At 45.8% G+C, this 22,247-nt stretch overlaps 2 long non-coding RNA genes across 2 annotated transcripts in view; one reads left to right on the forward strand and one right to left on the reverse strand.

Moving 5' to 3' along the window:
* The window catches only part of LOC137320280 (uncharacterized), a 410,687-nt gene that overhangs the window by 351,022 nt on the left and 37,418 nt on the right, over window positions 1-22,247 (forward strand). The window lies entirely within an intron of this gene.
* Window positions 8,999-16,689, reverse strand: LOC137307769 (uncharacterized). The gene is made up of 2 exons (XR_010959211.1): window positions 16,616-16,689; window positions 8,999-9,957 (listed from the first exon to the last, which is right to left on the reverse strand). It is a non-coding gene; the product is annotated as an uncharacterized lncRNA (long non-coding RNA).

A 22,247-nucleotide genomic window follows, 5' to 3' on the forward strand; every position in this document is an offset into this window, starting at 1 on the left:
ATTCCTTGCATTTGTCCACCCCAGTCCATCACCGGCATCTCCACATTATAAGTTTCCCCACCAGTGAGGTTAAACTGATTGGCCTGTGGTTGCTAGGTTTATCCTTACACCCTTCTTTGAACAAGGGTTTGCAATTCTCCAGTCCTCTGACCCCCACATCTATGGATGTTTGGAAGATTACAGAAAGTACCTCTGCAATTTCCACCCTTACTTCCTTCAGCAACCTAGGATGCATCCCATCTGGATCGGGTAACTTACCAATTTAAATACAACTCGCCTTTCAAGTGCCTCCTCTTTATCAATTTTTAGCACATCCAGTATCTCAACTATATCTTCCTTTACTGAGACTCTGGTAGCAACTTCTTCCTTGGTAAAGACCGATGCAAAGTACTCATTTAGTAACTCAGCCATGCCCTCTGCCTCCATGGGTAGATCTCCTTCATAGTCGCTAATTGGCCCCACCCCTCCTCTTCTTACTACCCGTTTGTTGTTTACATGCCTGTAGAAGACTTCTAGATTCCCTTTTATGTTAACCGCCAGTCTATTCTCCTATTCTCTCTTTGCCCCTCTTATTTCCTTTTTCACTTCCCCTCTGAACTTTCTATATTTTGCCTGGTTCTCACTTGTGTTATCAACCTGACATCTGTTATATGCCCCTTTTTATTCTGTTTCATCTTATTTACAATCTCTTTTTTTGTCAAGGGAGCTCTGGCTTTAGTTGCCCTACCTTTCTGCCTCGTGGGAATGTACCTGAACCATCTCATCCTTAAAAGACGCCCACTGTCCAATTACAGTTTTGCCTGCGAATCTTTGATTCCAATTTACCCAGGCCGAGATCTGCTCTCATCCCATTGAAATTGGCCCTCCTCCAATTGAATATTTTTACCTTAGAATGATCTGTGTCCTTTTCCATAGCTCTTCTAAACCTTATGACTCTATGATCGCTGCTCCCTAAATGTTCCTCCGCTGACACTTGGCCCATCTCATTCCCTAGAACCAAGTCCACCAATGCCTCCTTCCTCGTTGGGCCGGAAACGTACTGATTAAGAAAGTTATCCTGAATGCATTTCATAAATTCCTCCCCCTCTGTGCCCCCTTTATTATTATTATTATCCCAGTCTATATTCGGATAGTTGAAGTCTCCAGCTATCACTACTATACAGCTTTTGCGCCTCCCTGTAATTACCCGGCAAATTTGTTCCTCTATATCCTTCCGACTTGTTGGTGGCCTATAGAATACACCCAGTAGTGTAATGGCACCTCTTTTATTTCTTAACTCTAACCAAAAAGATTCTGTCCTTGACCCCTCCAGGACATCCTCTCTTTCCAGTGCTGCAATATTCTCCTTAATACTGTCACCCCCTCCTTTCTTTCCCTCCCTATCTTTCCTGAACATCTTGTATCCAGGAATATTTACAACCCAATTCTGCCCTTTTTTGAGCCAGACCTCCATTATCGCCAGGACGTCGTATTCCCATGTGACTATTTGCACCTTCAGCTCACCAACCCTGTTTACCACACTTCGTGCGTTTACACACATGCACCGCAAACCAGTTTTAGATGATCTTGTAATATCTTTTAGTCTGATCCCACCTACTACTGTACTATTACTTGCTCTAGTGCTATCATTCTCCCCCGATACTTTGTATCCCTTGTTTCTCCTTTCTAATGATACATCCTGGTGCCCATCCCCCTGACAAATTAGCTTAAACCCCCCCCCACAGCACTGGCGAACTTCCCCACGAGGATATTGGTCCCAGCTCCATTGAGGTGCAACCTGTCCGGCTTGTACAGGCCCCAATGCCCCAGGAATCTAAAGCCCTCCCCCCTGCATCATCTCTCTAACCCTGCGTTTATCTGCTCTTTCCCCCTATTTCTATATTCGCTAGCGCATGGCACCAGGAGTAATCTGGAGATTACTACCTTTGAGATTCTGCATCTTAATCTCTTTCCTAACTCCTTAAGATCTGCCTGTAGTACCTCATCCCTCTTTCTACCTATGTCTTTGGTACCAAAATGGACCACAACCTCTGGATGTTCTCCCTTCCCACATCCACCCCCAGACTGTTCTGCAGCCGGTCAGTGACATCCTAGAACCTGGCACCAGGAAGGCAACATACCATCCTGGAATCACATCTGCGGCCGCAGACATGCCTGTCTGTTCCCCTAACTATAGAATCCCCTATCACTATCACTCTGCTGACCTTTCTCCTCTCCCTCCCCCCGCCCCGTACAGCTGAGCCATCCATGATGCAGTGGACTCGGTTCTGGCTGCACTCCGCAGAGGAAGTGTCTTCCTCACCAGGTTAGAGAGCGAGATGCACTCAGGGGACTTCTGCACGACCTGCCTGGTCCTCCTTGTCTGTCTGGTGGTCACCCAGTCCCTGTCTGCCTGCACTCTCTTAAACTGTGGGCTGACCACCTCCTGAAACGTGCTATCCACGTAGCTCTCAGCCTCGCGGATACACTGCAGTGACACCAGCTGCTGCTCAAGCTCTGAAATCCTGAGCTCGAGCTCCTCCAGCTGGCGACACTTCCAGTGGTCATCCAGTCATTGGTGGTCATGCCTTCAACTGTCTCGTTCCTAAGCTCTGGAATTCCTTCCCTCAGCCTCTCCATTGCTTCACATCTCTCTCGTCCTTTAAGGGCAGAAGGGCCAAAGGAGGGTGTTTTCGGGAGAGGGATGCTGTTTGAAGCCTCGAAATGGAACCATTTACAATGAATGTGAGCATGAGAGCAGGAAGAGAAGTTGGATCGGCAGAGGTTAGTGGGAATGAGATTAAGTGAGCAGGAGGTGATTCTGATGGATACGTTGAGTGAGGAGAGTGAATTGGAAATAAACTAGCCAGAAGGAGTTCAGGGCGAAGAGTGGGGACGATGGAAGCTTTGGCTTGGTAAGTAAGGAAAACGTGGCAGTTGAGTGAATGGCCTCACTGGCTCTTGACGAACAAGAAATCTTTGCTATGATTAGTGAACAGCGCCGTTATCATTGGATCCTGTGACTACCACGATGGTAGAAGGCGAACTAGATGGACCTTGGTCTATTTTTCATCCAGCAAATCCTCTGTTCTTATGTGAATGACCATTCTCTCTTTATCTTATTAATCAGTCAGCTTCTGTTATTCAAATCTGGGTAAAATAATAGACCGAGCAAGTGTTGTCGGATGATGAGACTGTTAAATAATAATGGGTGGAACACAACAAAATGCATCTTGAGGCCGATAATCAAACGCCCCTGGTATTTCTGTACCCCGCCCACCCAATTTAACGAAAATTATGATATTTTGTCTCATTTCCCACACAAATTGTAAATTTCAACCTATTGGAGGTTGGTGACATCTACTGTCCGGAAGCGAGTACTGCAACAGACCGATATGGATCATTTGTATTTAACAAGTTATTTTTAGTTCTAGAATCGGAATCAAGTCCTTAGTAAATGAATTTCTGACTCCCTGCAGACAGTAACCAGCCCTTTCATGGATACAGTGGGGGGCTCTGAAAAGAGCCTTTGGATTATTAGCTTAAATCCTGGTCACTTTACTTGCTCTTGGAGCTCACAGTGCTGGATTTCTTCGGCAGCAGCACGGCCTGGATATTAGGCAGCCCCCCGCCCTGAGCGATGGTCACCCCTCGTCGTTGCGGACGGCCAGCTGCAGGTGTCTGGGGATGATGCGGGTCTTCTTGTTGTCCCGGGCCGCGTTACCGGCCAGCTCGAGGATTTCAGCCGTCAGATACTCGAGCACAGCAGCCAGATAGACCGGGGCTCCGGCACCCACACGTTCAGCATCGTTCCCCTGTAGTTCCCCTTTCGCAGGAGCCTGTGAACACGGCCCACAGGGAACTGCAGTCCGGACTTGGCCTTGCCCCGAGCTTCAGCGCCGGTTTTTCCTCATCCAGACATTTTTTTTCATAAAATATACTTCATTCATAAAATTTGCAGCAAAACATACCCAATACAGATTATACAATTTGCAGGTTACATCAAGTACAGTTCAATGAACACATTGTACATAATTACAGTTCATGACACTCTGGGGTGTCTCATTGCATGACACTCAATACAGATTATTGATTACAGATTCGTTACAGGTACATTACAGCTACATTACATCAGTTTGAATTTTACATTTTGCCAGGGGTGGGTTTCCCTGGTTGCAGCCCCTCGGTATACAATAGCAGGAACTGCAATCCAGCCCGGGATGAGCGAGACTTGGCCTTGGCCCGAGTTTTACCGCCGATTTTTCCTCTTCCAGACAATTCCACAATCTGACAAACACTTTCACAAAGAATGAAGTGGAGATGCCGGTGATGGACTGGGGTTGACAATTGTAAACAATTTTACAACACCAAGTTATAGTCCAGCAATTTTATTTTAAATTCACAAGCTTTCGGAGGCTTCCCCCTTCATCAGGTGAACAATGTGAAATGAAATCCTCGAAATGAAATCGCATTTATAATTCACAGAACAATGCTTGGTGAGTACAGACAGTTTTTTCAACTGCCCGTTGCCAAGGCAATCAGTGTGCAGACAGACAGGTGTTACCTGCCGGGTCTCACAGAATATACAAATCACCAAAAAAAAAACAACAAACAAAAAAAAACAGAGATAGAGAGGTAGAAACATAGAAAAGACAGCAACTGACACAGAGGAATTCATCAGGAGAATGAGGCTCCGGGAATTCTACCACAAACCCCAAGATTTCAGCAGCGAACCCAATGAGACAATCGACGATCCGGAACAGCAGACAGAGGGATCCGCGGTACAGCAACCGAAGAGGAAAGAGTCAAACTGGACTCCTCCGGAGGGTCGCTGCCCTCAGCTTGACATGTATGCTCAAGCTATCAGGAAATGCGTCAATGCCAGATTCATCAGCCGCACTCAGAAGACAGTCCAGAATGTCACCCGAGCACAACGCAACGCCATCAACGCTCTCAAGACCAACCGCAACATCGTCATCAAACCAGCGGACAAAGGAGGAGCCATCGTCATACAGAACAGAACGGACTATTGCAAAGAAGCATACCGACAACTGGACAACCAGGAACACTACAGACGGTTACCCGCAGACCCGACCAAAGAACACACCCACCAGCTCAACAAACTGATCAAGACCTTCGATCCAGACCTTCAAAACATCCTACGCACTCTCATCCCACGTACTCCCCGCGTGGGAGACTTCTACTGCCTCCCAAAGATACACAAAGCCAACACACCCGGACGTCCTATCGTATCAGGCAACGGAACCCTGTGTGAGAACCTCTCTGGATACATCGAGGGCATCCTGAAACCCATCGTACAGGGAACCCCCAGCTTCTGTTGCGACACTACAGACTTCCTACAAAAACTCAGTACCCACGGACCAGTTGAACCAGGAACACTTCTCACCACGATGGACGTCTCGGCACTCTACACCAGTATCCCCCACGATGACGGCATCGCTGCGACAGCATCAATACTCAACACCAACAACAGCCAATCTACAGACGCCATCCTACAACTCATCCGTTTCATCCTGGATCACAATGTCTTCACCTTCGATAACCAGTTCTTTACCCAAACACACGGAACAGCCATGGGGACCAAATTCGCACCCCAATACGCCAACATTTTCATGCACAAGTTCGAGCAGGACTTCTTCACTGCACAAGACCTCCAACCAACACTATACACCAGATACATCGACGACATTTTCTTTCTATGGACCCACGGCAAGGAATCACTAAAGAGACTACACGATAACATCAACAAGTTCCATCCCACCATCAAGCTCACCATGGACTACTCCTCAGAATCAGTTTCTTTCTTGGACACACGAATCTCCATCAAAGACGGGCACCTCAGCACCTCACTCTACCGCAAGCCCACGGACAACCTCACGATGCTCCACTTTTCCAGCTTCCACCCTAACCACGTCAAAGAGGCCATCCCCTATGGACAGGCCCTGCGAATACACAGGGTCTGCTCAGACGAGGAGGAACGCGATGGACACCTACAGACGCTGAAAGACGCCCTAGTAAGAACGGGATATGACGCTCGACTCATCGATCGACAGTTCCGACGGGCCACAGCAAAAAATCGCATAGACCTCCTCAGGAGACTAACACGGGACGCAACCAACAGAGTACCCTTTGTCGTCCAGTACTTCCCCGGAGCGGAGAAACTACGCCATGTTCTCTGCAGCCTTCAACATGTCATCAATGAGGACAAACACCTCGCTATGGCCATCCCCACACCTCGACTACTCGCCTTTAAACAGCCACCCAACCTCAAACAGACCATCGTTCGCAGCAAATTACCTAGCTTTCAAGAGAACAGCATCCACGACACCACACAACCCTGCCACGGTAACCTCTGCAAGACATGCCAGATCATCGACACAGATACCACCATCACACGAGAGGACACCACCCACCAGGTGCATGGTTCATACTCCTGTGACTCGGCCAACGTTGTCTACCTCATACGTTGCAGGAAAGGATGCCCCAGAGCATGGTACATTGGCGAGACCATGCAGACGCTGCGACAACGGATGAACGGACACCGCGCAACAATCGCCAAACAGGAGGGTTCCCTCCCAGTCGGGGAACACTTCAGCAGTCATGGACATTCATCCACCGACCTTCGGGTAAGCGTTCTCCAAGGCGGCCTTCGAGACACACGACAACGCAAAATCGTCGAGCAGAAATTGATAGCCAAGTTCCGCACCCATGAGGACGGCCTCAACCGGGATCTTGGGTTCATGTCACACTACACGTTACCCCACCAGCGAACAAATGTTATCTGTTTTTAATATAACGGGTCAGTTGCTGTCTTTTCTATGTTTCTACCTCTCTATCTCTGTTTCTTTTTGTTTGTTGTTTTTTTTTTGGTGATTTGTATATTCTGTGAGACCTGGCAGGTAACACCTGTCTGTCTGCACACTGATTGCCTTGGCAACGGGCAGTTGAAAAAACTGTCTGTACTCACCAAGCATTGTTCTGTGAATTATAAATGCGATTTCATTTCGAGGATTTCATTTCACATCGTTCACCTGACGAAGGGGGAAGCCTCTGAAAGCTTGTGAATTTAAAATAAAATTGCTGGACTATAACTTGGTGTTGTAAAATTGTTTACAAAGAATGAAGAAATCCTCCAGCACTCGCCCTTATACCTCTTGGAGGAATACAGTGGGGGCAATTGTGATTGGCCCATCTGTTCTCAATCTCATTGGGCTGTTCGTTGAACCAGAGAACGGTTTCATTCACCAATCAATAGTCAGAACCGAATCGTTTTATTGAAATTTGAAAAGCCCGCCAATGTATTTGTAACATGAGAAAAGGATTTAGTAAATAGTTTCACCTCAAGACAAAGATTTAAAATTCTCTCTCCTTATATTCTGTTATTCCACATTTCCCGTCACAAATTTGACATTCTTAAATTCCGTATCATTCTCCGTTCGCTTTCAAACGGGCGGGAATGAAGCCCCATTCACAGCATTTGGTAACGGGTCCAGATTCCAGCTCAATCTTTGCAAAAATAACAAACCACAGATTGTGGATTGATCCCTGTTCACAGGAGCTGCTGCGGGATCTAAACCGGAGCCGAGACTCCAAGTGTAAGAAGTCGAACAGTGACAAAACTTTTAGAACTATTCTGTCCTCGGTTTGAAGTCCCTTTCAGATTTGCCATATTACAAAGGGTTGCGGTTCATAAACTGATATTCCCGAAAAGTGAATAAACGAATGTGAAAAGGAGGAAGAAATGTTTGAAGTCTGACCCATCGCCTTTAAAACGGCTCTGAAGGGGCAGAAGTGGGGGAAAGGGCGGAATATACACAGGAATGAGGGTCAGAGACACGTTCTTGGTCATTGGGACTAAACTGAACAGCGACACACACATTATACCGGGCAGTGATCAAGAGAATCTTCCAGATTTCGAGATATTTCATAACAATTAGTTACAGAAACAGTATAACATTTTCTACATTAAACCGTTTCCATACAGCGGTGTTGGTACAGCGTCTTCAGAGAGACTGTGGGTGGCTCTTAAAAGAGCCTTTGTGTTTAGTTTTTTCAGTTGATGGTGGAGCTTTACTTGGAGCTGGTGTACTTGGTCACCGCCTTTGTCCCTTCCGACACGGCGTGCTTGGCCAGTTCTCCGGGCAGCAGCAGGCGCACGGAGGTCTGGATCTCCCGGGAACTGATGGTCGCCCGCTTGTTGTAATGGGCCAGGCGGGAAGCCTCACTCGCGATGCGCTCGAAAATATCGTTCACAAAGGAGTTCATGATGCCCATGGCCTTGGAGGAGATGCCGGTGTCGGGGTGAACCTGCTTCATCACTTTGTAGATGTAGATGGAATAACTCTCCTTCCTCGACTTTCTCCGCTTCTTCCCGCCCTTGGCTGGTGCTTTATTCAGGGTTTTCTTGGCGCCCTTCTTGGGAGCTGCTTTCTTGTCCTCAGGCATTTTCCAAACTCAATTTCAGATCCAGAAATGAACCAAATCCGCTCCGAGCTCGGATTAAATAGGCAGACGTCATCGCCCCATGCTAATGAGGAATGGGTGAAGGCAATGATTGTGATTGGGTCAGTGGGAGTAATTTCATATTACATTTTCCTTTAACGCTCTGATTGGTTACTTCAGATATCCAATCAGATTTAGTACTGCCACCAATCACAAACATTGTCCGGTTTCAGCAATTTGTTGCAGTTCTGCTTACGGCCAGTAGATGTCCCCAAACCCCGGGACATTGAAATTTGCAGATGAGACATTGACCTGAACTGTTAACTCGAGCTTCTCTTCTCCACAGATGCTGAGTCTTTCCAGCATTTTCGGTTTTAATTCTTTCTGTATTTTATCCGCTTGCCTTTTGACGATTGTCATTGAAACTTTCAGCTTTGCGCTCGGTTTTTATTTGTGTTTTAGTTCGATTTATTTGAAGTAATGTAAGTCGTGTCCTGAGAAATCAGACAGAAATACCGTGCAATGTACAGTGAAATATAAACTCACGACTATCGAATGAATAAATCAAGCTTTATTATGAATCAATTGTCTTAATTTTTCACTGTCAAAATATAAAAAAATACGAGAGTAGAACTTACAGACAGAAACTATTTACTCATATTGCTCAGTGTCCTGTTTCTGTAACCCTGGTACACAATGTGAATTTGTTCCGCTCTGTTACAGGTCTCTCTTCCTGCCAATAGAGTCAGTCTCTGGTACTGTATGTGAGTGTGGGATCCATTCTGTATCTGTCAGTCCCCGGTACTGTCTGTGAGTGCGGGATCCATTCTGTATCTGTCAGTCCCCGGTACTGTACGTGAGTGCGGGATCCATTCTGTATCTGTCAGTCCCCGGTACGATAGGAGAGTGTGAGATCCATTCTTTATCTGTCAGTCTCCGGTACTATAGCAGAGTGTGAGATCCATTCTGTATCTGTCATTCCCCGGTACTATAGGAGAGTGTGAGATCCATTCTGTATCTGTCATTCCCCGGTACTATAGGAGAGTGTGAGATCCATTCTGTATCTGTCATTCCCCGGTACTATAGGAGAGTGTGAGATCCATTCTGTATCTGTCAGTCTCCGGTACTGTATGAGAGTGTGAGATCCATTCTGTATCTGTCATTCCCCGGTACTATAGGAGAGTGTGAGATCCATTCTGTATCTGTCATTGCCCGGTACTATAGGAGAGTGTGAGATCCATTCTGTATCTGTCATTCCCCGGTACTATAGGAGAGTGTGAGATCCATTCTGTATCTGTCATTCCCCGGTACTATAGGAGAGTGTGAGATCCATTCTGTATCTGTCATTCCCCGGTACTATAGGAGAGTGTGAGATCCATTCTGTATCTGTCAGTCTCCGGTACTGTATGAGAGTGTGAACGGAGAGTTCGGTAAGTGTGGGAGTTCGGTGAAGTGGGGGAAGGAGGTGCTGCTTTGCCTTGCTTTTCCAAACTTTTCCCCAGAGCGGCAGTGGACCTGAGAGTAGAAGACTGAGATTGTGGAATAAAAGCAGCAGCAGACCTGCAACAAGAGACAACTACTGTGTGACGTCACAGGTGAGGCAGGAGAGTCCGAGAGGTGAGCAGAGTATAAAAGGAGAGACCTAGAGCGGGAAGAGAGTCTCAGAGTCGAAGGCAAGTCATGGCAGCACTGCTCGCACCCGTGATATGCGCCTCCTGCACTATGTGGGAAGTCATGGACACTACCAGTGTCCCTGGCGACCATGTGTGCAGGAGGTGTGTCCAGCTGCAGCTATTGGCTAACCGTATTTCGGAGCTGGAGCTGCGGGTGGATTCACTGTGGAGCATCCGCGATGCTGAGATTATCGTGGATAGCATGTTCAGTGAGGTGGTCACACTGCAGGTAAAGAATATGCAGGCAGAAAGGAAATGGGTGACCGCCAGGCAGAGTAAAAGGACTAGGCAGGTAGAGCAGGAGTCCCCTGGGGCCATCTCCCTCTCAAACAGATATTCTGCTTTGGATACTGTTGGGGGAGATGGTTCATCAGGAGAAAGCAGCAAGAGCCAGGTTCGGGGCACCACGGGTGGCTCTGCTGCACAGGAGGGGAGGAAGAAGAGTGGCAGGGCTATAGTGATAGGGGATTCCATTGTAGGGGGAACAGATAGGCGTTTCTGCGGCCGCAAACGTGACTCCAGGATGGTATGTTGCCTCCCTGGTGCTTGGGTCAAGGATGTCACGGAGCGGCTGCAGGGCATTCTGGAGGGGGAGGGTGAACAGCCAGTAGTCGTGGTCCATATCGGTACCAACGACATCGGTAAGAAAAGGGATGAGGTCCTGCAAGGTGAATTTAAGGAGTTAGGAGATAAATTAAAAAGCAGGACTTCAAAGGTAGTGATCTCAGGATTACTACCGGTGCCACGTGCTAGTGAGTATAGGAACAGGAGAATAGACAGGATGAATGCGTGGCTGCAGGGATGGTGTAGGAGGGAGGGATTTAGATTCCTGGGACATTGGGACCGGTTCTGGGGAAGGTGGGACCTGTACAAGCGTGACGGGTTACACCCGAGCAGGACCGGGACAAATGTCCTCGCGGGGGTGTTTGCAAGTACCGTTGGGGAAGGTTTAAACTAGAGTGGCAGGGGAATGGGAACCTGAGCGGGGAGTCAGAAGGGAATAAAGTTGAGAGCAGCAAGAGAGGGGAAGACCCAGGGGAAATTTACAATACAAATATTACAAACAGTTGTTCAAGAACAAGTGAAAGGGAAAAGCATAGAGCAGTAGAAAGAAAGTGTACTTTAGGTACGAGAGATAAAATGAAAACTAGAAGGCGTAAGGCGATTAACCCAGCATCAAAGCTGTGGCAGGGGGTTGGGAACCTGAGCAGGGAGACAGAGGAAAGCGTATCAGGAAGTGACAGAAGGTATGGAGAAAAAGGTAAAGTGTTAAAAAAGGAAAAAGCAGGAACTAAGTGTCACAAAACATATTTGAAAGTTCTTTATCTGAATGCACGTAGCATTCGTAACAAAATGGATGAGTTAACGGCACAAATAACAACGTATGGGTATGATCTTGTGGCCATTACAGAAACATGGCTGCAGGGTGACAACGACTGGGAATTAAATATGCCAGGGTATTTAACAATCAGGAAGGACAGGCAGGAAGGAAGGGGAGGTGGGGTGGCTATGTTAATAAGGGAAGGAATCACTGTAATACAGAGAAAAGATATTGGGACAAAGGATCAGGATAATGAAACAGTTTGGGTAGAGATAAGGAATAATAAGGGGCAAAAAACACTCGTGGGCGTAGTATATAGGCCTCCTAATAGTTGCAACTCTGCTGGAAGAAGTATTAATCAGGAAATAGTCGGGGCATGTAATAAGGGAACAGCTATAATTATGGGGGATTTTAACTATCATATTAACTGGACAAATCAAATTGGGCAGGGTAGCCTTGAGGAAGAGTTCATTGAGTGTATTAGGGATGGATTTCTTGAGCAGTATGTAACTGAACCTACAAGGGGGCAAGCAACCTTGGACCTGGTCCTGTGTAATGAGCCAGGATTAATTAATAATGTCCTAGTTAAGGATCCCCTTGGAATGAGTGACCATAACATGGTTACATTCCACATCCAATTAGAGGGTGAGAAGATTGGTTCTCAAACAAGCGTACTGAGCTTGAATAAAGGAGACTATGATGGTATGAGAGCAGAATTGATTAAAGTGGACTGGGAAAATAGATTAAAGGGTAAGACGGTACATGAGCAGTGGTGTTCATTCAAGGAGTTATTTTACAACTTTCAAAAAATATATATTCCACTGAGGAAAAAAGGGTGTAAAGGAAATGACAGCCATCCGTGGCTAAGTAAAGAAATTAAGGATAGTATCCGACTAAAAACAAGGACATATAAGGTAGCCAAACTTAGTGGGAGGATAGAAGATGGGGAAGTCTTCAAAAGACAGCAAAAAGTAACGAAAGGATTGATTAAGAAAGGGAAGATAGATTATGAAAATAAATTAGCAAAAAATATAAAAACAGATAGCAAGAGTTTCTACAGTTATATAAAGAGAAAAAGGGTGGCTAAGGCAAACGTAGGTCCTTTAGAGGATGAGACCGGGAAATTAATGGTGGGAAACATGGAGATGGCAAAAATGCTGAACAAATATTTTGTTTCAGTCTTTATGGTAGAGGACACTAAGAATATCCCAACACTGGACAAACAGGGGGCTCTCGGGGGGGAGGAGCTAAATACGATTAAAATCACTAAGGAATTGGTACTCAGTAAATTGATGGGACTCAAGGCGGATAAATCCCCTGGACCTGATGGCTTACATCCTAGGGTCTTGAGGGAAGTGGCAGTAGGGATTGTGGATGCTTTGGTAATAATTTTCCAAAATTCTCTGGACTCGGCAAAGGTCCCGGCAGATTGGAAAACTGCCAATGTAACACCCTTATTTAAAAAGGGTAGTAGGCAGAAGGCTGGAAATTATAGACCAGTTAGCTTAACATCTGTGGTGGGTAAAATTTTGGAGTCTATTATTAAAGAGACAGTAGCAGAACATTTGGATAAACATAATTTAATAGGACAAAGTCAGCATGGCTTTATAAAGGGGAAGTCATGTCTGACAAATTTGCTTGAGTTCTTTGAGGATATAACGTACAGGGTGGATAAAGGGGAACCAGTGGACGTAGTGTATTTGGACTTCCAGAAGGCATTCGACAAGGTGCCACATAAAAGATTATTGCTCAAGATAAAGAATCACTGGATTGGGGGTAATATTCTGGCATGGGTGGAGGATTGGTTATCTAACAGGAAGCAGAGAGTTGGGATAAATGGTACATTCTCGGACTGGCAACCTGTAGCCAGTGGTGTTCCGCAGGGGTCGGTGCTGGGTCCCCAACTCTTTACAATCTATATTAACGATTTGGAGGAGGGGACCGAGTGTAACATATCAAAGTTTGCAGATGATACAAAGATGGGAGGGAAAGTAGAGAGTGAGGAGGACATAAAAAACCTACAAGGGGATATAGACAGGCTGGGTGAGTGGGTGGAAATTTGGCAGATGCAATGCAATATTGGAAAATGTGAGGTTATGCACTTTGGCAGGAAAAATCGGAGAGCAAGTTATTATCTTAATGGTGAGAAACTGGAAAGTACTGCAGTACAAAGGGATCTGGGGGTCCTAGTGCAAGAAAATCAAAAAGTTAGTTTGCAGGTGCAGCAGGTGATCAAGAAGGCCAACGGAATGTTGACTTTTATTGCTAGGGGGATAGAATATAAAAACAGGGAGGTATTGCTGCAGTTATATAAGGTATTGGTGAGACTGCACCTGGAATACTGCATACAGTTTTGGTCTCCATACTTAAGAAAAAACATACTTGCTCTCGAGGCAGTACAAAGAAGGTTCACTCGGTTAATCCCGGGGATGAGGGGGTGGACATATGAGGAGAGGTTGAGTAGATTGGGACTCTACTCATTGGAGTTCAGAAGAATGAGAGGCGATCTACTTGAAACATATAAGATTGTGAAGGGGCTTGATCGGGTGGATGCGGTAAGGATGTTCCCAAGGATGGGTGAAACTAGAACTAGGGGGCATAATCTTAGAATAAGGGGCTGCTCTTTCAAAACTGAGATGAGGAGAAACTTCTTCACTCAGAGGGTAGTAGGTCTGTGGAATTTGCTGCCCCAGGAAGCTGTGGAAGCTACATCATTAAATAAATTTAAAACAGAAATAGACAGTTTCCTAGAAGTAAAGGGAATTAGGGGTTACGGGGAGCGGGCAGGAAATTGGACATGAATTTAGATTTGAGGTTAGGATCAGATCATCCATGATCTTATTGAATGGCGGAGCAGCTCGAGGGGCCGATTGGCCTACTCCTGCTCCTATTTCTTATGTTCTTATGTTCTTATTAGAGTGTGGGATCCATTCTGTATCTGTCAGTCTCCGGTACTGTATGAGAGTGTGGGATCCATTCTGTATCTGTCAGTCCTCGGTACTGTCTGTGATTGTGAGATTCAATCAGTGTCTGTCAGTCTCTGGTACAGTGAGTGAGTTTGGGACTGTAATGTAGCTCAGCCTACACCCATGGAATTCATACCCTACCTTTCAATCTGACACTGTGAGATTTTTGAATGCAATGTGTAGCTCACTCTACACTAATGGAATTGATACTTTATCTTTCAGTCAGATACTGTATGAGATTATTTGACTGCATTGTAATGTGTTCCTCAGTCTGCATGAATGGAATCGATGCTGTATCTGTCAGCCTGATACTGTGTGAGATTTTTGGACTGTATGTAATGCGTAGGTCTGCCTGTACTAACGAAATTGATAGTGCATCTTTCATTCTGATATGGCATGTGAATTTTGGATTTTATATGATTTGTCGCTCATCCTGCACTAATGGAATTGATATATCTTTTAGTATGATACTGTATGAGATTTTTGGACTGGTATGTAATGTGTCATCCACTTTGGTTCAAAAAAGGATAGAACAGGGCACTTTCTAAATGGTAAAAAATTAAAAACAGTGGATGTCCAAAGGGACCTAGGGGTTCTGGTACATAGATCATTGATGTGTCATGAACAGGTGCAGAAAATAATCAATAAGGCTAATGGAATGCTGGCGTTTATAACTAGAGGACTAGAGTACAAGGGGGCAGAAGTTATGCTGCAGCTATACAAAACCCTGGTCAGACCACACCTGGAGTACTGTGAGCAGTTCTGGGCACCGCACCTTCGGAAGGACATATTGGCCTTGGAGGGAGTGCAGCGTAGGTTTACTAGAATGATACCCGGACTTCAAGGGTTAAGTTACGAGGAGAGATTACACAAATTGAGGTTGTACTCTCTTGAGTTTGGAAGGTTAAGGGATGATCTGATCGAAGTTTATAAGATATTAAGGGGAACGGATAGGGTGGATAGAGAGAAACTATTTCCGCTGGTTGGGGATTCTAGGAGTAGGGGGCACAGTCGAAAAATTAGAGCCAGAACTTTCAGGAGTGAGATTAGAAAACATTTCTACACACAAAGGGTGGTAGAAGTTTGGAACTCTCTTCCGCAAATGGCAATTGATACCAGCTCAATTGCTAAATTCAAATCTGAGATAGATAGCTTTTTGGCAACCAAAAGTATTAAGGGATATGGGCCAAAGGCAGGTATATGGAGTTAGATCACAGATCAGCCATGATCTTATCAAATGGCAGAGCAGGCACGAGAGGCTGAATGGCCTACTCCTGGTCCTTTATTCCTATGTAACACAATCTGAATTAATGGAATTGAACTGTATCTTCCAGTCTGACAGTGTATGCGATGTTTGGACTGGTATGTAATGTGTAGCTCAGTCAGTGCTAATGGAATTGATACTGTGCCTTTCACTCTGATACTGTGCGATATATTTGGACTGGTGTGTAAGGTATAGCTCAGTCTGCACAAATAGAATTGATGTTGTATCTTTTAAGCTGACACTGTGATTTTTCTGGACTGGTATGTAATGTGTCGCTCACTCTGCACTAATGGAATTGACACAGTATCTTTCAGTATGTTCCTGTATGCGAAGTTTGGACTGTATATAATATGTAGTTCAGTCTGCACTCAGGGAGTTGATATATCTTTCAGCCTGATTTATGAGTTTTTTGGACTGGTATTTAATGTGGACCTCAGTCCGCAGTAATTAAATTCAAGCTGTATATTTTATTCTGAAACTAAATTGTTTTTGGATATGTGAGTCAAATACAGGTAACTTCGGAACTGGTATCTAATCTCAGCTTGCACTATTGGCATGGATACTGCATCTTTTACACTCACAATGTGTGTGAGTAGTGGGCTGGTATTTAACTTGAATCTTGGGGTATATTATTAGGAATCATTCTGTACCTTTCAATCAGTACCACGTGTCAGTTCTATCTGGAATCTAATTTGTAGCTAAGGCTGAACTAATGTGAGATTGACACAGTGTCTTTCAATCTGATAGTGGGTGTGATTTTGGATGGGCATTTATTTATCTGCCGGTCAGTGGTACTGAGTCATGGTGAAATGGAAATTCCGTCTGTCTCTCGTGCTCTGTTTGACTGTTGGATTGGGATCAGTGTGGGACTGACTATTTCTGCTGTCTGAGACTGTGGAACTGATGACCTGTCTGTGTCTCTGTGCTCTGCGAGTGACAATGTACATACTGTGAGTGAGAAGGAGCTGGCTGCACTGTTCCTCGTGCCTTGAGTGGAGGAAACATCACATTTATTCTGGGTCCTTCAAGTATTTGCCTGTAGGACAAAAAAGGATCTTCTGTAACTCAAGAACAGGTCAGGTAGAAAATTCAAAAGTGATCAGTTTAATATCTCTGTTAATGATCATTTTGAATATCCACAAATGAAAACCAGCGATACAAGCAGTGTCAGTGTCTGACTCCACTGCAGTGCTGCAGCACTCAGCTTCTGCATACCAGGTGTGTTGGGCTGTTTTACAACAATTTAGTGACATCCAGACAAAACCCAACCCCTGCACTGGACCATGAATAGGACTACCCGGTGGATCAGGGACATCTGCACGGATCAGATTTCTATTTTCCTCTCCTAACCGTTCAACCGAAACCAAAGTGCCGCTGTTTAAATTGTGTCCTTCGCACTTCTCACCTGATGCCTGCAACAGATGCTCTTTGTATAACTCCCCACATCCTTACTGTCCGGCTCTGTTTCCACTGTTCCATAACAATTACTAAAAGTTAGTGGACAGGGACAAGAAATAATTTAAATGGTTAATGGAATGTCGGCCTTTGTCTCAAGAGGGCTGGAATACAAATGGGTGAAAGTTATGTTACAGCTGTACAGATCCCTAATTAGACCTCATCTGGAGTACTGTGTTCAGTTCTGGACAAGGCACCTTTGGAAGAATATACTGGCCTTGGAGGGGTTGCAGCGTAGATTCACCAGTATGATAACGGGCCTAAAGGGGTTAAATTATGAGGACACGTTGAATAGACGAGGCTGGTATTATTTTGAATATAGAAGATTAATTGGTGACCAAATTGAGGTATTTAAGATAACTATAGGATTTGATAGGTAGAAATAAACTATTTAATCTGGTGGGAGAATCGAGAACAAGAGGGCGTTATCTTGAAATTAGAGCTAGGCCTTTCAGGGATGAGATCAAGAAGCACTTCTTCATACAATGGGTAGTGGAAATCAGGAAATCTCCTCCCAAAATGTTGTTGAGGCTGGGGATTAATTGAAAATTTCAAAATTGAGATTGATAGATTTGTGTTAGGCAAGGGTATTAAGGGTTACAGAAACATGGCGTGTAAACAGAGTTAAGATACAAGATCAGGCGTAGTCTAATTGAATGGCGGAACGGGCTTGAGGGGCTGAATGACCTAATTATGTTCCTAAACACAGTGAGACTGGAACTAAACCAGGAACATTCACTACTGGTTTGGGGAGAGAAAGCAGCAATGATTTTAAATAGCAGGTTCTTCCCATTCTGTCTCCCTTACCCTGGACACACCCTGTACACACACAGCCCCAGAATGGTCTCTCCCTTCCCCCCTCACTCCATGTTCCGGGACCAGTTCCTGATCCACTCCGCCTCTTACAAACAGCCCCCGGACTCCCCCTGAACTTACCCCGGTCTCAATGCCGATCTCTGAGCCCATCTGCGGACACGGTCCCGGAGCGATGAGCTGCTGTAACGAGGCTGCTGTTTGCTCCCTTACCCCGGGGCCGTGATCTCTCCATTCCCGCCTGTTTTAAACCATCTTCTTCCACTCACTGAGGGAATGGCCCCACAGGCCGAGCAGGGGGAGGGGAGCGCGCATGCGCTCTTCTGCTCACCAACAACCAGCTATGGGGGCGGGGCTGAAGGACGCATGCGCAGATATCAGGTTTAATTCTGAATACAAAAATCGATGGAAACTTTCCCCAGTTGGAATTTTTCAGTCTGAGCAAAGGAAGTGGGTCTGGGGGAAAGGTCAGAGGGAATGGGGTCTACAGGCAGAGCAGGAACAGGCACCAGAATGGAAAACAGATGGGATTCCACCAGTGCCTAACGCTGGAATCCAGACTGACTTTACAATCTCCAACTATTAAACCAGATGTTTCCATCCCTGCTGTTTCTCTCGGTATGTTTTGATGGTAAAGAGTCTTTCATAGATAAAGTGGACGGCTGTGAAATGAGCCAATGTCCTCTGTTCATTCTTGGTCCCTTCACTGATAAAGTAACGTGTGACTCCGAAACTGGAGGGCGGATTTCTCAAACTAATCCTGGAGAAACGTGGGAGGGAAGTGGGAGTCGGTGTATTTGCTGGGACCGTGTAGGATTAATATCTGACAGCAACAGTCCCAGTTTATTTCAATCGGAGCTAAACTCTCGGTCACTGAGCTGCAAGATTGTAGAGGGTACAACATGCAAAAGAGGGTTAAATGTGTGACACTGTCCCTGAGAGTGGGATTAATAACGTGTCTGTCTCTGAAATAATATCAGTGAGAGATGAGACTGTATCTTCTTTCACTCCACAATACCAATTGGATTGGAATGTTTCCCGATTTGTTACTGGGTGAAAACGGGACATTACAGGTCAGTTTCTCGCTCTCCTTTGTACTGTATATGAAGGTGGGATACTGTTATTGAGCGTGATACAGACACACTGATAGGAATTGTAAGGCTGATACTGTGCCTGTCTGTATCTCTCTATCCATGTACATGAAGGTGGGATACTGTTTCTGAGCGTGAAACGGACACACAGATAAGCTGTGAGACTGATACTGTGTCTCTGCCTGTCTGTCTGCTTGTATCTATCTCTCTCTGGCCCTGTACATGAACATAAGAACATAAGAACATAAGAAATTGGAGCAGGAGTAGGCCAATCGGCCCCTCGAGCCTGCTCCGCCATTTAATAAGATCATGGCTGATCTGATCCCAACCACAAATCTAAAGAACACAAGAAGTCGGAGCAGGACCCGGCCACATAGCCCCTGGGCCCTCTCCGCCACCCACAGGGCATTGACCGATCCGAACTCAGCTTCATGTCCAATTTCCTGCCCGCTCCCCATAACCCCTAATTCCCTTTACTTCGAGGAAACTGTCTATTTCTGAAGGCGGAATAGTGTTACTGAGCGTGAAACGGACTCATTGATGGGAAATGTGAGGTAATACTGTGTGTCTGTGCGTCTCTGTCTGTCTGTTTATCTGTCTGTCTGTCTGTCTGTTTGTTTCTCTCGTCTGTACGTGAAGGCAGGATACTGTTACTGAGCGGAATACGGACTCACTGATAGAAAGTGAAAGACTGATTCTGTGTCTGTGTGCTGTTGGTGAGACGGTCACTGTCCCTTCTATTATGCCGGTCTGACGGTGCGTTTATCTGTAAGGAAAGGTTGACAAAAACAGTCTGACACTGTCTGTAAGTGTATTCAGTCACCAGCCGTCTCTGGGTGTTGAGAATGGGATCGATAGGACACCAGTTACTATTATCTGTCAGTCAGTTTAGGAGGAGAGAGGAACACAGAGAGACTGGAGAAACCTGGAGCGGATAATCTGAATTTTCATCTTAACTAAACATATTTCTGCGAACAATATAATAATTTAAAACGAGATATGGATTATCACAGCCACAGCTGTGATTGGCTCCTGTCCCTGAATGTGGGACCAGACACTGTGAGGAGCGCCGGCCTCAGAGTGTTTAACAGTTACTGAGCTGGGAAACTACAACTAACCCCCGAGAATCCGCAGCACAGGCCGAGAGGGAGGAAAGCCTGTCCCGGGAATTGTCAACCTGGCGAACAGTTTGTCCTGTCAATGTACAGATGTGAACTTTGTGTCAGAGAGAATGTGTTAAAGGGGCGGGCGGGTTAGATTAATGTCACTGTGTTTGTGTGTCCGGCCTCATCGCCGGATTTCCGAGTCCGTTTTTGACTATTTAAAAAAAAAATCCCGGTCAAAGGATCGCCCTCCTCCCCTGCCAAGCTCAGGAGTGGAAATTTAACATAAAGTTTGAGTTCAATTCAAGATTTCAGCCGAAAAATGTAGATAATTTCTGCGACAGGGTGAGAGAGCCCGATGAAATGGTTTTAAATCGAAACTGGTGCTTTTAATTCCGGTCAAAGTTTTTCGACAGCAAACATTCCGGTCTTAGAAGTAGGAAGGGGCTAGTCTGGGACTCTGGAGTGCCCGATTTTAATTGGAATCGGGGAGTTTAAGAGGAGAGAGAAACACAGAGAGGCTGGAGGGGCCGGGAGCTGACAGCAGGATATCTCCTCCCGATCCGCTCTGTGCCTTTAAGTTGCTCTGTGCCGCCGCCTCTCGTTTCATTTCTGACCCAGCTCTGGCTATCGGAGATAATTTTTTTTACAGAGTCCGGGACATGACAGACACTGCAGCCGCCGAAACGGCCCCTCCTACCGCCGCCGCCGCTCAAACCAATGCTCCCAAGAAGAAGAAGGCGGTTCCCCGACCCAAGACATCCGGTCCCAGGTTGGGCGAACAGATCCTCAAGATTGTGGCGGATTGTAAGGATCGCAAGGGGATCTCCCTGGCCGCGATAAAGAAGGTTCTGGCCACCAACGGCCTGGATGTGGAGAAGCTCCGGACCCCGATCAAATTAAATATCAACAAACATGTGGAAAAAGGCTCCCTGGTCCAGATCAAGGGCACGGGCGCCTCGGGCTCCTTCAAAGTCGCTAAGAAGGAAGCACAGACAAAAGTGGTGAAGAAGGTGAAGAAACAAGCAACCAAGAAATCTTCCGTAAACAATTTTACAACACCAAGTTATAGTCCAGCAATTTTATTTTAAATTCACAAGCTTTCGGAGGCTTCCCCCTTCGTCAGGTGAACGATGTGACGTTCACCTGACGAAGGAGGAAGCCTCCGAAAGCTTGTGAATTTAAAATAAAATTGCTGGACTATAACTTGGTGTTGTAAAATTGTTTACAATTGTCAACCCCAGTCCATCACCGGCATCTCCACATCAAGAAATCTTTCGACAAGAAACCAGCGGTCAAAAAAACTGCCGTCAAGAAATCAGCGACCAAGAAATCGACCACCAAGGCGGTGAAATCACCACTTATTAAAAAGAAAGCGGCTGTTAAGAAGCCCAAGACCCCCAACTCAGCCAAAGCCGTAAAGGTGAAGGCGAAGAAGGTACAAAATCCGAGGGCCAAGCCCAAGCTGAAGTCAGCAAAGCCAAAGAAAGCAGCGGGCAAAAAGAAGTAAAAAATCAAGTGGAATTTGTAAACATCTGAACCCAACGGCTCTTCTCAGAGCCACCACGTCTCTCAGGAAAGAGCTGATCCCGGAATCATGATTCCTGTCCCGGGGCCGCGCTCATTTGATAGAAATAATTTAAAGTAAACCCAGGGTTCCTGGTGACTCGCTGACATTCCCCACTGTCTGCAATAAAATAGAGAGAATGGGATGTCCGGGCCGGGTCTCACTGTATCTCGTGGTTTGTTCGGCTCCAGTCCCAGTTCAAGCTTTTTCCACAGATTCGGGGCCAGAGTCTCTGTGAGACGGTAAAACTGGCGGAGATCCGCCGCACACCAACACATGAGATTCTCCAAATCAGCTGGAATAAGGTGTTTGTAAACTGCTGAACCGGTCTGGGAGGGGATAGAATCGAGTCTTGGACTGAAATGGAAGGTGGCGGGTTGACTCGGTACAGAAGGGACTGTGTATGGACAGGAATATTACTGACTGTTCATTGTAACGGGGCTTATTTAAAACTCCGGCTTTCTGGAAATCCTTGAATATGAAGCCCGAGTCTGTAAGGTTTTGTGCGGAGCGCTGTGTTTCGGTTCTATTATCGATAAACGGTTTGAAATT

The sequence above is a fragment of the Heptranchias perlo genome, chromosome 3 (assembly GCF_035084215.1).
Source record: "Heptranchias perlo isolate sHepPer1 chromosome 3, sHepPer1.hap1, whole genome shotgun sequence".
NCBI lineage: Eukaryota > Metazoa > Chordata > Chondrichthyes > Hexanchiformes > Hexanchidae > Heptranchias > Heptranchias perlo.